Raw genomic sequence first — 16,314 nt, forward strand, 5'->3', positions numbered from 1 at the left:
CCTCCCGCTGCCATCAACCTGCTGTCCCTGGCACCCAGGCTGTTCATGCCGAGGGGTGCCTGCAGTCCCATATTGAGCCACTCTCAGCTCCCGCTTGGCCCCCCTCCCATGCTCCTCAGCGCACAGAGTCTGGAGGGGGCTGAGGCGACAGGGGGCTTGTGTGTCAGTGCTACCCTGAGCACAGGCATACCCAGCTGGGTCATGACAGTGCCCCAGCTTGCACTTAACTTTGCTCTGAAATTGGAGTGGGCACTGGGAGCAGGTACAGGCTGGGCAGTGGGAGCAGGCATTTCTGAGCCTGTGGGGGTAGGAGGGCTTCCTGGGCCCCCGAGAGTACAGGAATGCCTGGGTCTGCACCCACAGCTGGGTGGCTGCAGCTGCACCCAGGAGGGCAGGACTCCCACCCCTCAAACTCAGAAGCGGGTGGGGCTTCTGCCTGTTCCCAGCTCCCAACAGCTCCATGGAGTATGCAGCCCTGTCTGTGCCTTGCCTGCTGCTGCCGGCGTCTTCTCGGCAGTCATTCCAGATGGGCCACCACTGCCATCAATTGCATTACCTACCTTAGTGTTATTGTGAAAATTAAATGAGTTAATCCATGTAAAATGCTGGGAACAATGTCTGGCATAAAACAGATGCTCAATAAATATTAATTCTCATCATTGTTGGTATTATTTTTGCTATTATTTGAATCTTTTTCATATTGTTGTCACATATGGAGGTTTTTGACCTACAGGGTTTCTTCTGAGTGGCATAGCTTAGGGTAAAGTGACTCTCCTCACCTCTCAATACCCTACTCTCTTTTGCCTAAATTTCAGTTAAGGATGACTGGAGACATCATATAGGAAATGGTGGTCCTGAACCAGAGAGATGGGAGAGCAAATTGCTAAGGTGGTTCTTGAGGGTAGGGATGGAGAGCCAGACACAGGCAGGTGTCCTCCAGACAGCTGTCCTCTATCTTCACTCATTGCCTCTGCAGCTCCTGCTGTCTCGTTCAGAAAGGGAATGTATGTTGCCTCTAACGCCTTCCTGAGCTAAAGCCCAGTAGTCCTTGAACATCCTCTTTCAAAGATACTGAGCCCTGATAACCTTCATTACACTGTTGTTCTCATATTCTTCTCAGATTAACTCACTCATAACTTCTTATTAAATTGATAAACTAATTATGAATTTTTCACCATTAACTTTATTCACTTCTATTCCGTCACAAACTTAGTATTCACAAAACAGGCTTAATCTGAGCAAAAGTGAAAATGGTATAGCTGTGAAATACCTAGTAATGGTAGGTACTAGGTGTTATAACGTGATGACACTTATATTTTTGACTGTAATCAGTAAGAAATAGATTTCACATCACAGTCTATACAGATGTACATTTATTTGTATGTATGTATGTATAGCTTAAGCAAAAGTGTCATGAAACAATGTTCAACCTATTGCGTACAGTGTACTTTCATGATTTGTAATATCTTCTTTTTTATTGAAAATGAGCCTGGTTTGTAACCCACTAAACACATAACCTGTAGTTTGAAAAACCCTGATCTAGAGGACCATCCGGTGGATGCCTCTTGAGTTCTTACACACTATCCACATATCATCTGTATCATACGTGATGGGTTGTGGCCATCTCAGTTTCCTTTTGAGAAATTGCCTCCTCTCATGCTAACAAAAAAAAAAAAAAAAAAAAAAAATAGAGAAGGAAAGAAACCTCAGATCAAGAACTAACACATTATCTGACAACCCATAATCTCTCCTTTCCCTTATACTCTTTCCTAATAACTATTCTTTTTCAACTGTCCAAAAGAAACCATTCTAATAAGTTATAACACCATGTATTAGAAATTTAGAAACCATTTTTGAAAGAAAATAAAGATGTAAACTAAATTATGCATGGATAGAAAGACTATATATTATAATGACATCAGTTCTCCTATAAAATCAATGCTATTTTAATAAAAGTGTCAGCAGTCTTTATCTTATAATGGAGACTCACAATCTTATTCCAAAATTTATATGGAAATGCAAGTAGCCAAGAAGAGCCAATATAGCCCTAAAGTAAAAGAACAGGGAGGAAAAACTTAAAACTATCTGATATCAATACTTACTATACTTAAGTGTGGTACTGACACAAAGAAAAATAGTTCACTGCAGTGGTCATATACATCTTTTGTTAGATGTATTTCTATGTATTTGATATTTTTGATGCTGTTGCAAATTTTATTGTTTTGTAATTTTCACCCTGTTGCAAGTATCAGAAATACAGTTGATTTTTCTTTCCAGCAAACTTGCTAAACTTTGTGGTTAATGGAAACACTTCAGCTATAGATTCTTTTCAATAACATAATCACATTGTCTAAGAACATTTCTATTTTTACTTATTCTTTTTCAATCCTATGCCTTTTCTTGTTTCCCTGCCCTCCTCCCCTCCCGCCCCGGCCCCGTGCCTTGCTTTATTGCTTTGGCTGAGATTTCCAGCGCCAAATAGAAATGTTGATGGTAAGCATCTTTTTCTCATTCCTGATTTCAGAAGAAAAGTTTGTAACATTTCAATATTGAGTGATTTTTTTTTTGTGGTGTTAACAATTTTTTTTGTAAGTACCTTTTATTACATTTAAAGAGTTTTCTTCTGTTTCTAGTTTGCTAAGAGTTTTCTTGTCAGACGTTAAATTTTATCAAATGATATTTCTGAAGCTGTTGATGTAGTAGAAGTTTCTCCCTCATTCTGTTAATCTGGTTAACTACATTAAATTGATATTTTGAATGTTAAACCAACTGTATTAGTCACCAACCTTGTAGTAACTAAACTGAATTTAGTTACACTATGTTTCGTTACTGGATTCAGGTGGTTAACCCTTTAATTAAGATTTTGCATTTGTCACATGAGAGAGTTCTGGCTTGACTTTTCTTTTCTTTTAATAACTTTGTTGGGTTTTGGTATAAAGGATGTGCTGACCTCATAATACAAGTTGGGAGTGGTTCCTATTTTTCTCTTCTCTGTAGAGTTTATGTAAGATTATTGTTAATTCTTCCTTATCTGTTTGGCAGAATTCAACAGTGAATTGTCCATTTCGTATAAACAAGTTTATTTGCTTAAGGTTACTCAGAATATAATTTTAATGTATCTGAAGGATCTTCAGTTAATGTCCCTTTTTCATTTCAGATATTGGATATTTGTACCTTTTGTTATTTCCTCCTTTATCAGTCAGGCTCACTAGGGGTTTATCAGTTTTATTAATCATTTCAAACAACCATCTGTTGGCTTTTTATTGATATTCTTTATTGTATTTTTTAAAATTTCCATTCATTTCTATTCTTATATTATTTCATTTCTTCTTTTTCTTTGTATTTAATTTGCTGTTCTTATATAATTATCACTGTATAATTTATTGAAATGATAAATTAAGATAGCTGATTTTTAGGCTTTTTTTCTCATTTAATATTTACATTAAGACTACACATCTCCCTCAAAGGCTAGATTTAGCTATATTGCACAAATTTTCTACTGCAGAATTTTCATTTTTATTCAGTTCAAAATGTTTTCTAATATCTGTTTTGATTTCTTCTTTGAGCTACATGTTCTTTATAAATATATTACTTAATTTCTAAATATATGGGGATTTTCCAGTTGTCTTTTTGTTATTGATATCTAGTTTAATCCCACTTTGGTCATTTTAAAAGAATATGAATTCTGCCATTACTAGGGCTGTGTTCTATGTATGTTGAAGTTTTAAAATCATGTTCCCATTTTCTCTATAACTGCTGATTATTTTCCTGCTTATTAATCTGTTACAAGAGGTGTGTTAAAAATGTCTTATGATTTGTGGGATTATCAGTTTTCGTAACTCTATTCATTTTTGCTTTAAATAATTTAAACCTATGTTATTAGGAGCATATACTTTTAAAATTATTATATCTTCCCCCTAGTAAATTCAGCCATGTATTTCCTCCTCTTCATCTATTCATGTTTTGTCTTAAAATCTACTTTGCATGGTGTGAACATGGCTACTTCAGCTTTATTTTGGGGTAGTGCCTGCATAGCGACCTCTTTCTGTTCTTTCACCTTCAATCATCCTATAGTCTTATATTTAGGAAATGTCTCCTGTAAGAAGCATATAGCTTTGTTTAATACAGCCTGGCACATTTTGTCTTTTGAATAAAATATTTAATGTTTATGATTTATGTAATTATTGTATTTGTGTTTTTTTAAATCCATCATTATTATTTGCTCTCCATTTGTCTCATCTTTTCTGTTGCCCCCTTTTTTAATCTTTATTGCTTTCTTTGTCTTGAGGTTTAAAAAATTTATTATTATTTTCCACTTTTCCTGCTCTATTGACTTCCACCACTCCCAACTTACCCACTTTTGTTTATGTGTTTTCGTTTGGCATCAATATTAACCCCTTCAGGACATTATTATCAAAGACATTCACTATCTATTTAGATATATCCACATAGTTAGCCCTCTTTTTGAGTCCTCATTTTTTCTATATCTCAGTCTCCCAGCTGCGATCATTTCTTTCTGCCTGAAGAGTACCTGTAGTGCTTCCTTGAGTACATGAAAGCTGCTTAGGGATCTCTCAGCTTTTGTTTTTCTGAAAATGTCTTTATTTTAGCTTTGTTTCTGAAATACATTTTCACTTGGTATAGAATTCTAGGTTGAATTTCCTTTTCCTTTAAGCATTTGAAGATGTTTCATTGTTTTCTGCTTCCAATGCCATCCAAAGTCTTCTAAATCTTTCCTAGGTAGGTAGAAATATTTAACTCAAAGGATGAATAAAAATGCATCCACAAACCCATACTTCTATTTTTTAATGGCATTTAAAGTTTATAGATATTTAGTGTAAAGTATTTTTAAATCTGCACATTGAATGCAGATGATCAAAGGAATCAAGTATTTGATGATTAAACAGAGACCTTTGTTTTATATATAGACTAAGGGTTGGTCCAGGACTGTCAAAACAATTCTAGGAAGTATTTTTCTAACTCTTGAAGAGAGAGAGAAGGAACATAAAATGTACATAAACCTAAGTTAAAAGAAATATGTAAAAGTATGTTAAAATAATGCAAAAAGCATATATGCATATATCTTGCTTGAACTTGACATTCACAGACTTGGAGTAGTTCGTTCTTTAAGAATCTCATGTCATATTATTTTATATCTTTCTCATTTGTGAAGTCATTCAAGAGATCCTGCCTTATATGTGTTTTCCAGATAATTTACACTTTTATTTTTACATAGATGTTGATTAGCTGTGCTTCATTGAATATTCTCAGTTTTGGGTATCAGTTTTCAGCAAAACAACTAAATGTGACATATTCCTACTGAGCATATTTGGTCTATAATTGTGCATTTGACTTACGACTTATATTTTCACCTAAAAAGTATTTTGGCTACAATATTAAATTCTTTTCTTCTTCTTCTTTTTTTTTTTTTTTTTTTTGAGCTCGAGTCTTGCTCTGTCACCCAGGCTGGAGTGCAGTGGCATGATCTTGGCTCACTGCAAGCTCCGCCTCCTGGGTTCACGTCATTCTCCTGCCTCAGCCTCCCGAGTAGCTGGGACTACAGGTGCCTGCCACCGTGCCCGGTTAATTTTTTGTATTTTCAGTAGAGACAGGGTTTCACCGTGTTAGCCAGGCTGGTCTCAATCTCCTGACCTCGCGATCCACCTGCCTCAGCCTCCCAAAGTGCTGGGATTACAGGCGTGAGCTACTGTGCCTGGCCTACAATATTAAGTTCTTTTAGCATTAATAGAGTGCTTGAAATATGAACTTAGTGCTTTTACTTTTAAAATATTTAAAAATTTTGATATTTGAAAATTTGATATTTTAAAATATTTTTTTCTATACTAAAATGCACTACAATATAATGCGACAATTATGAATATGGATTTTGGATTAAGTCAAACCTGGGCTGGAATAGTAGCTCTGTTCCTTACTAGTTGTGTATCCTTGGAAAAACAACTCCAACTTTCTAAGCATTAATTTCCTTATCTGTAACACGGGGTCCATAATTTCTACGTTACAATGCTGTTTTAAGAATAAATGAAGTGGGAAATGAGTTAGTATCATATTCATATATGGCAGCCATTATTATTATTATTATTATTAAATTTCTATGGTATGTTGTTACCTGTTAAGTTTGTTCATAGAATAATATATTGTATTGGCAAATAATATTCCAGTAGGAGAATGATTCTTATAAAATAAATAATTTAAAGTAACTTACTTTATTCTTTAGAGTTTACCAAGATAGGTATATTTAGTGAACATGGGAGTCAACAGCATATAATAAATTCTGTATTCTTAATTAAACAAGCATTTATTGAGTCTCTAACAACAAAGTTTTAAACAGCAGTGTTTAAAACACCATGGCAGGGTTGGGCATGGTGGCTCATGCCTGTAATCCCACACTTTGGGAGGCCAAGGTGGGAGGATCACTTGAGGTCAGGAGTTCAAGACCAGTGAGGTCAACATAGAGAAATCCCTCTACTAAAAATACAAAATTTAGTAAAATTTTGTCTCTACTAAAAATACAAAAATTATCTGGGCATGGTGGCAGGCACCTGTAATCCCAGCTACTTGGGAGGCTGAGGCAGGAGAATTGCTTGGATCAGGGAGGTGGAGGTTGTAGTGAGATCTCGCCGCTGCACTCCACTCCAGCCTGGGTGACAGAGCAAACTCTGTCTCGAACAAAACAAAACAAAACAAAACAAAACAAAACAAAACAAAACAACTACCATGGCAGGAGGAATTTCAAGCATATGAAAGGCTGTTACCAAGGATGATTGTGCCTCTGCACAGGTGTCTGCCTCTCCCCATCTCTGCTGTCAATGCTGGAGTCCAGCACAGTATCACTTGTCTGGGTTTTCACAGTAGCTGGCTTACCACTTACCTCCCATTTCTCTCCAATCTATCCTTTATAGTTTTGCCAGAAATTATCTTTCTAAAACAAAATCATGCCATCGTCATTTACACATTCATAGACAGCCATTGTCTGTGGAAAACGGTTCAGCCTCATTAAGATGTAAGGCCCTCTGTGCCCTTGCCCTTCCAGCTGTATCGCCTCCTGTTTCCTTTCCTGCAGCCTATGCTCCGGCCGTAGGGACTAATTGCAAATCTCCATTGTTATCACGTCCTTTCCAGCTGTTCTTTTAACTAGAAATGTTTTTCTAGCCATTTCTTGCCTCTCAAAATTGTATTCATTCTTTAAGATATAAGATAAACACCATCTCATCTGTAGTCTCCCCAGACGTAGAGGATGAATTCGAGTTAGTTTAAAAGCAAGAAGTGGGCATTGTAGTGTTCTAAGGTAGGGAGACTAGGTATAGAAAGAAACCTTGAGATGGAAACCAAGGACAGAGAAACTTTTGCAGAATGCTATCTCTGTGGGTTTCCTGCCCTGTCTTTCAGCCTGAAGTGGTTCTTCCTTTCTGTGTTCTCTTCCTCTGATGGGCTGCTGAGGATTGTTGCACATAGGAGGCCAGAGAATGTCTCACTGTTCTCCCAGGAGCTGTTGCTTAGGGTTCTCTTACGCCGCTCTTTTTTGATTCCCTGGGCTCCTGCAGAGCCATTTATTGCCTGGACCTTCCCTATACTTTGTCTTCCCCTTAGCTCAAGGCCTGGCCTCTCCTTATCTTTCCTCAGAGTTGACTTCTGATGGGATCTGTTGTGCTGGAACTAGCTGTGATGTTTCTCTTCTTCCTTCTTCACCTATGGGTTGGTTCCTCAGCCCTTATACTGGTCCCACTGGCACCAGCCCTGACCCCATTAATTCCCTTTCATCGTCCTCCATACCCAAAGGTCCTGTCTTGGACCAGGGAAGCTCACTGGGCCAAGCATTCCCCATAAATGTTAATAAATGTAACCTAATTTTAAAAGAAGTATCTCCAAAGAGTGTAGCCTTCTAAGAGACTGAGTACAAAAAAAGGAAAGGAGTGGAGCAGGACAGAGTATGAAAGAAGACAGCAAGAAAAGGTCAGGCACAACTGGGAGAGAAAAAGGCAAAAGCTGTGGGCATGCAAGGCCAGAAGCGTAGCCAAGAAGCAGAAGGTGAAGTCAGAGGTGGGTGAAGGGAAAGAAACATGAAATGAGAGAAAAAATCCTAGGAATCTTAGCATTGGAGGGGGAACTCCAGTGCGAGAAATGATCTAATAATAGTTGAATGGAGAAAAAAATCAGTGTATAGTCAATCTTCATCATCACAGATTATGTGTTTGCAAATCCACCTACTTGCTAACATTTATCTGTAATCCCGAAAGCAATCCTTGCGGCGCTTCTGCAGTCATTGTGGATGAGCGTGAAACAGTGAAAAATTTAAGCCACGCCGCATGCGTATTTCCAGCTGAGGGTGAACAAGGGATTCTCAGCCATCGTGTTTCAGCCTTCATGCTGTAAGTAAGTGTTCTTCCGTGATACATTTAATGCTGTGTTTTTGAATTCTTGTGCTTTTTGCTGGTGATTTTGTCATGTGAAATGGTTTCCAAGCATAGTGCTGAAGTGCTGTCCAGTGCTCCTAAGCACAAGAAGGCTGTAATAAGAAGAAATCTGGCCGGGCGCCCTGGCTCACGCCTGTAATCCCAGCACTTCAGGAGGCCGAGACAGGTGGGTCACTTGAGGTCAGGAGTTTGAGACCAGCCTGGCCAACATGGTGCAACCCCGTCTCTAATAAAAATATAAAAGTCAGCTGGGCTTGGTGGTGTGCACCTGTAGGCCGAGGCATGAGAATAGCTTGAACCCGGGAGGCGGAGGTTGCAGTGAACCGAAATCATGCCACTGCACTCCAGCCTGGGTGACAGAGCAAGACTGTGTCTCAAAAAAAAAAAAAAAAAAAAAGAAAGAAAAAAAAGAAATCTGCATGTTAGATAAACTTTGTTCAGACATGAGTTATAGAGCTGCTGGCAGGGTGTTTGGTGTTAATGAATTAACAATATATATTAAATAAAGTATCTTTAAATAGAAACACACAAAAGACAAAGTTATATATTGATTAGTTGATGAAAATATTGTGACCAGAACTTGCAGAAACCTGATCTGACATTTCCCCAGGAGCAATGGTTCAGTATTTGCTAATTCAGTGTTCTCAGTGACTTTATAGAACCGCCACAAATTACAAGAATCAACTCTGTAAACATTTTCGTTGGTCAATGCATATGCATGTTTAGACATTTTGTAGAATTATAGTCAACTCAAGTGAAATGGAACTCCTTTTATTTGACTTGGGAAGACGCTCTATTCTCTTCTGTTTCAAACAAAACTCTAAATAAAATCCTCTTTTGTTTTGGTTTATTTTAGCAGATGTTTACTGGTGAATGTGTTGAGTAAGTTAGGTAAAGTTGACCTAGACATGGTTTTTGCTCCCAAGGAATTCCCAATTGATCATGGAAGACAGGAGATGTGTGTGATCAACAGTATTGACATTAATTTGTATTCCTGGAACAGTTATCAACTAGAGTCAAAGAAGGTTTTTGCTGGTCCTGAACATCAAGGAACCCAGCCTAGGTACAGAAAATAACCACATATTGTCCACAGAGTAGGTGTCTACAACATGCTAGTGAAGGTTGACATTATCTTAGAGCTTCGGGGGTTTATAGATGGAAGGGATCCTACAGGCCCAGTATGTGACAAGGATCCGAGCATGTTTAGATGTAGAGTTAGAACTGAAAACCAAGCCTCATGGCTGAAACTGAATCCTTTCCCACTAAACCATACAGGTTCTATGCGCACGAACTAGTTATTGGAGTCCTGGCTTAAAATGAGCTCATGTTCCAGAATTTCCACTTAGGTCAGATGTTTATAAGTCATTCTGAGGTTGTTCCAGGATGAGCTCCAAGGGGTCTATTTTGCTGTATATGAATATTTTTATAGAAAGAAGCTCATAAATTTTCATGTGATTCTTAAAGGAGTTGATGATTCCAAAAAGTCTAAGAACTTCTGTGCATATTCTGAGGTTAACTGTACACCATAAATACTAAACTTTATTTGGGGTGGTGTCTTGACATTGTATTTTGTACCCCTATCAGTCTAGCAGAAGATTTTTTTTTTTTTTAATAAATAAAATGCTCACTGTTGGCTAGGATGTGGCGAAACAAAACTTCCTATATTGTCAGTGGCAGTATAAATTGGTATGAATTTTCTAAAAAGACATTTTGTACTTTTTGCACCAGATACCAAATTTGTCCTTCAATAATATATTCTAAGAAAGCAATTAGAAAAAGGAAGTAATTAGAAATTATGTATAAAGATATTTATAGCGTTTTTGTTCATAATATGAAAACTAGGAATCAAAGTGTCTAACAATTGCAGTTTTAAAATATCACCTAGGCAGGGTGTGGTGGCTCAAGCCTGTAATCCCAACACTTTGGAAGGCCAAGGTGGGTGGATCACCTGAGATCAGGAGTTCGAGACCAGCCTGGCCAACATGGCAAAACCTTGTCTCTACTAAAAACACAAAAATTAGCCAGGCGTAGTGGTGGGTGATTGTAGTCCCAGCTACTCAGGAGGCTGAGGCAGGAGAATAGCTTCAACCTGGGAGGCAGAGGTTGAGCCAAGATTGTGCCACTGCACTCTAGCCTGGGCGACAGAGCGAGACTCTATCTAAAAAAAAAAAAAAAAAAAAAAAAAAATTCACTTAATATTATGAAAAATTGTTTATGACAAGACATGATGTGAACGTAATCATGGCATATATAGCATAATCACAATTTGTTTATGTGTGAACAGAATAACATGTTGACAGAGATTATCTTTCGGTAATGGGACTACAGGTGTTTCTTTTCCTTTTTATTTTTTTCTTTTTGTATTTTTCAAATTGTCTAAATGACTATATATTTTTATAATCAGAAGAAATATTGAAACCATATTTTGTCCCACTTGAACTATGATTTACTTAAGGGAAGCCCTGTCCTTGTTTCTTAGTTTCTACATTTTAAAATGTCTCATCACTCATTTTGGCTGAAAGTTAAAATGCAGTCTCAGTTATTTCACATTAATTCAATTATAAGCCCTTCTCTTCCCACAGTATCATTTCATCTTAAACCTTCATACTCAGTCTCCTTTGCAACTCTGGCCTCTCTTGCTTTCCATTCCTTTTTGTTCTTTCTCTGATAAAAAAAAAAAACTAAATTCTGTCTGCTTTTCTTTGACAGCATTAGCCTTTTTTTCTCCTCTGCTGGGAATATAATTTTTGCTATTCTGTTTTTCAACTATTTACCACTTTTCCCTTTGTTTCTTTATCCTGGTTTTTAATTTTGTAAGGTAGAGGAAGCATTCATGAAATAGTCTCTTGCAAACCTCAGAGCCTCAGTAGTACTTTTGCATTAATTAAAAAATTTGTATTCTTTTTGAGATTTCCCAAAGTATTTTCCCATTATATCAGGAACACATGTGCATATGTGCATACATAGGTATGCATGAGAATGAATGTATTCACATGTGTGCACGTATGCATTCATGTTTGTGCATACATGTGCAAGTTGGTGTGTACATGTGAGTGAATACATGTTCCAGTTCTTCCTGAACAGGAACTGTGTCCTTTCCTACATACCCTACAGAAGCAGACACTGCAGTGATGCTGACTGCCTGTTTGCCTGTCTCTGCATAGCCAGCCACCTTTCAGAGCTTGCCATCTGGATCTCAGACAGTATGCAGAGGAGAGGAATGTTCTAATCCACCCTGGTACCAACAGGCTGGCATCTGTACTTTGAAAGCTTTGATGAAGAAGATGCAAATTGTGTTGGCTGTGTGGGCTTTTCAGCTGCTTCCTGACTGGGCTAGAGACAGGCAGCATCACTTTTAATCTCTCCAAAAGCCTACCATTTGGCAAAGAGATACCTGTATTAGATAAGACGATGGATCTCGATTTATATATGTGTGAATGCAGACTGAATTAAAATGGCACCCTAAGGAAGGAGCTAAGGACCAAATCAGGAGACCCTCTAATTGAGTCAGAAATCAAGGCCAGGATTTATAGGATGAACATTTGTATGTGTACATTAGAATGTAAAGTAGGTATTTGTAATTGAAGTACTATGCTTGTTTCATTTCCATAAACCTAAGGTCTGACTTTGAAGTGGCCTCGGGGTGTATCCATCAGCACTGATATAATTTGTAAATTTGTAAATTTGTAATTTTGTAAATTTGCCTGCTAAATCAAACCTATGATGAAAAGAACCAGGCAAATAACACGTCTTTCAGTGTGCAAATTCCCGTGGCTGTATTATATAGAGTGCTCAGCTCAGTGTTTTGCAGTGGAGAAGAATGTACGTTGATATGCTTTCTGGGTTTGAGAGCTCTTTCTTCCTCATCCAGAAGACAGAGCTGGGTAGAGAAAAGGATAACCAGCAAGACAAAAGGCTTTGTTCCAGTGTTATTTGTTTAAAACTCAAAGTCATATGGTGAAAATGAGACTTTATTAAATTTGTCTGATTGGAAACAAGCATGCAAATTGTACAAGACTCCTAAATGTGCCAAAATGTCAGGGAGAGAGTCCTGACAAGCATGGAGAATAATGAGTAATGCTAATGTCCTAACAGTGCACCTTGCCTTCATTGACCTTTGGAAATATTGTGAAAAAGTCGAACTTTTCTGCTCTGTCTGTGCAGTCTTGCAGTGTTTCGTCTCTTTTTCTTCCTCTAGGGAGTTCTCCAAAGCCCCATTCACAAGAAATGCTAGCTTTCAGGAATAATCGATCAAGCACACCTTTGAGCAAATGTAAGATTTACGTTCATTCTATTTGGATATTTGATTTTGACATTGTATCCTTTATTTTGGAACAAAATGAATGTCACCTACATGCAGACAGATGAGGCATTTTATGCTTTTGTTGGGGGAGATATGTTTAGGGGAGCTCTCCCATTTGCAACCTGGCTTTAAACCCCACGTGGCATGAAGAAATCAATTAAACAGACAGAACTCTTCTGGGATTGGGAATCTGGCTTCTCATTTAAATGAATATCCCTTTTTTCCTAACCATAATTAATTATAATTTTCAAGTAAAAGCTACTACATCAATTTTAATGTCAAATAAATTTTAAAAACAAGATGCAGACTGTTGGAAAAGACGGTGGAAATGATTATAACTTAAGCTTGGAGCTTACTGAAGTCAATCAGCTTCAACCTGGAGCTTGCTGAAGTTCAGACTGCGCTTAGGTGGTTTTGTTTTAGTTTCCCCATTTCAGTGTAGCGGAGGCTGTTTTGTAACCTGATCTTTCTTTGTGGAGAGAATGAAACTACGTGAGGGACAATACAGTGCACTGGAGAGGGATGAAATAGTCTCAAGAGCTGCTGTACTATACCACCTACCTCAAACAGCAGATGTTACAGAACTGCTTTTTAAAAAACGTTGCCTTTCACATGTCATGCTACAAATGTATACCTAAAAAGACCTAAAAAAAACAAAACAAACAAACAAAAAAAAACCTTGAAAGAACTAGAGAAGCAGGCTGTAGTTATACAAAAGCTATATGCAAGATCATGGAAGCAAAAAAAAAAAATGCATAAAGACATATTAGAGCTTTCTTAAGTTCCAAGGGAGCTTTTGATAATACATTCAAAACATAAATGGGAAAGTCATCAGAGAATTGAATAGTCCCCGGGAGACTGCAGAAGGCTTTGAAATGGATTTAATAACATTGATGGGTCGGATAGGATGCCCTTATTCCTTTTGACTTATCATCTTTCCTTTTCCTTTTAAAATTCACTTTGAGAAAAATGTTATGTGATCAACTGCACTTGGCTGACTCAAATTTGGCTCTCGGTTTGAACTCTAGTTATCTGTACATCTTACAGCTGTCCCGTTCAGTTGCTTGTCATGTGACTTGTCATTCTGACTGGGTTTGAGGCTTACAAAGGTCAAGAAACGCATCTTTCATATCTTTGGAATTTCCTCTGAAATTTTGGTACCCTGATTGTATTTGCAGATGGTGTTTAATAAATGTTGCCTGGCTCACTGGATACTTTCAGATTTTAAAAAAAGTTAACAGAATGATCTTCAACTCTGCTTCTATTATTAATATTTATGTGCTGTATTCTGATAAACCTGTAGAAGACCAGATAAGACAAAAACAGGAGGAACAAATGTAGATACAATAGTGAGCATGTAAAAGGCATTCGATAATGTCTTGACATGAATAATAAAATACAAGTAATAATGATACAACAACCTTACATTTCCATAGATTCTTGATTCTTCTAAAAGCACTTTCATGTAATAAAGGACAGAGGGATAAAGGAAGGAGTGAATATAAATTCAAGGAATACCAAAGGAATGTAGACATGAAAAAGCAAGGGGACCAAAGTAAGACAAAGAAAATAATAGCCAAGAATAAAGAAATCGAGGGAGAACTTAGTAACAGCTTGGAACAGTTATTGGCTAAGCAGCACACATAGCAGAGTATCAAATAAACATTGACAATGTTGGTGTTCTTGTAGTGGGTAGAATACTGTATCGACAGAATACTCTGTCTATGTTTTGTCTTCTTTTCTCCTAAGTAAGGGGGGAAAGGAGTATCGTGGATTCCCTCACTTTCTTTCTCTTCCATTTTTATTCATAAGGGTTAATATTGATGCTGGTATGGCTATCTTTACTGCAGATAGTCAATCCACATCATCAAAAAGATATGGATGTGTGAATGACACTCAACTTCAGTAGCTTAGTTCAGTGATTTCACGAAAGCTCAGTTAGGCTTGCAGCAGAGAGCACCAGTGAATTTTGCCCTTGTTGTAAGGTTCTAAAAATTTCCTGACCTTAGGAGGCAGATCTAAAATTATTGTCTATAAGGCCGAATATAGTAACATATTATAAAGAAATTCTAAGAAAATAAGACATATCAACTATGTTAGAGAACTAATATTAAATCTAGAACTGAAACAAATACAGATAAAAAAGTTCTGCTTGTCATGTGCTAGAGGCTACAAGAGATCCCCAAAACACTTTTATTACCGCTTTGAAGGGATAAGCTCCCTCCAAAAGCATGAATCAACTATTTTAGAGATTTAGAGATTGACACTGCTGTTTTGGCAATAATTCTACCTTCACATTTTGAGTTTTGGAACAGCACAGAAAACTCTTCTCCTTTGGCAGATTGAAAACCTGTAGCTCTGGTATCGTAGTGGCTGTAGTGACTGGTTGAATGATTTAATCTATTTCAGCCTCAGTTGCCTCAGCTGTTAGAGGAGTTAATTATATAAGGCATGTCTTATAATCATAGCAATAATTCCCATTTCCAAATGCCTGCCATGGGTCAGGTTCTTGCTGTGTCTTTGGCACATATTATCTTTAAGTCTCTCATCAACTCTGTAAGGAACAATTGTCATTCACAGTTTACAGCTGAGAAAACTGAGGCTCAGATTATTTCAGTAAGCTGCCTGAGGACATGCAGCTAAGTGGCAAAGCCAGGATATAAACTTCATGTGGATGTTCACCAAGTCCCCGCTTAGTCCTCCATGAAATTTTGAGAGTTATTTAAAATGACATACGTGAAAGTGTTTTTGAAAATGGCAAAGTTCCTTGTAAATGCCTGTTATTGTTATCATACTGATGAATATAAATTACTTAACATCTATTTACCGAGTTCCTTATAGATATTTAGCACTGAGTCAGATTTCATTTTGGACAATCCATGGAATTATTTCTCTAATGTAGTATCACATAAGATGCATCATAAATAAATCTTAAATATTTTCGAGTGGAAATTTCTTCCATCCTTGGGACCAGGTCCTTCTTCCTTTTTCCTTCTTCCTTCCTCCTTCCTCCTTCCTCCTTCCTCCTCCTCCTCCTTCTTCTTTTTCTTCTTCTTCTTCTTCATCGTCGTCGTCTTCTTCTTCGTCTTCTTCTTTTTCCTTTTTTTTTTTTTCTTTTTTTGAGACTGGGCCTCTGTCACCCAGGCTAGGATGCAGTGGCACAATCATGGATAGCTTACTGCAGCCTCAACCTTCTGGGTTCAGCTACTGGAGAGGCTCCCTCCTCAGCCTCTCCAGTAGCTGGGACCACAGTTATGGCCACCACACCCAGCTAATTTTTTTTAGTTTTCTAGAGATGGGGTCTCACTATGTTGCCTAGGCTGATCTCAAACTCCAGGGCTCAAGTTACCCTGTTTCAGCCTCCCAAAGTGCTGGGATTAGAGGCATGAGTCACCCCACCCAGCCTGGGTTTTAGTTTCTTTTTGATCATATTTGGAGAGGAAAAGAAAAGAAGCAAATTTGCTAATCAAAATTGAGTCAATGTGTCAAGAAACAAAACCAATTAAATGTAGTCCAACCTTGAGAATCAGCAAGTAAAAACCCCTGAAGCCAAGAGGGCTAACAGGAGAACTGAAGGAG

At 37.6% G+C, this 16,314-nt stretch overlaps 1 protein-coding gene and 1 long non-coding RNA gene across 3 annotated transcripts in view; one reads left to right on the forward strand and one right to left on the reverse strand.

Annotated features, from left to right (window-relative positions):
- LOC105499426 (uncharacterized) overlaps positions 1–16,314 on the reverse strand; it is a 61,697-nt gene that overhangs the window by 33,902 nt on the left and 11,481 nt on the right. The window lies entirely within an intron of this gene.
- The window catches only part of LOC105499433 (phosphodiesterase 4D), a 1,582,997-nt gene continuing 1,574,991 nt past the window's right edge, over positions 8,309–16,314 (forward strand). The window contains exon 1 of the mRNA XM_071097867.1: positions 8,309–8,387. The gene's annotated coding sequence lies outside the window, so the exon portion shown is untranslated. The remainder of the gene's footprint in view (positions 8,388–16,314) is intronic.

Source organism: Macaca nemestrina, chromosome 6 (assembly GCF_043159975.1).
Source record: "Macaca nemestrina isolate mMacNem1 chromosome 6, mMacNem.hap1, whole genome shotgun sequence".
In the NCBI taxonomy this organism is placed as follows: domain Eukaryota; kingdom Metazoa; phylum Chordata; class Mammalia; order Primates; family Cercopithecidae; genus Macaca; species Macaca nemestrina.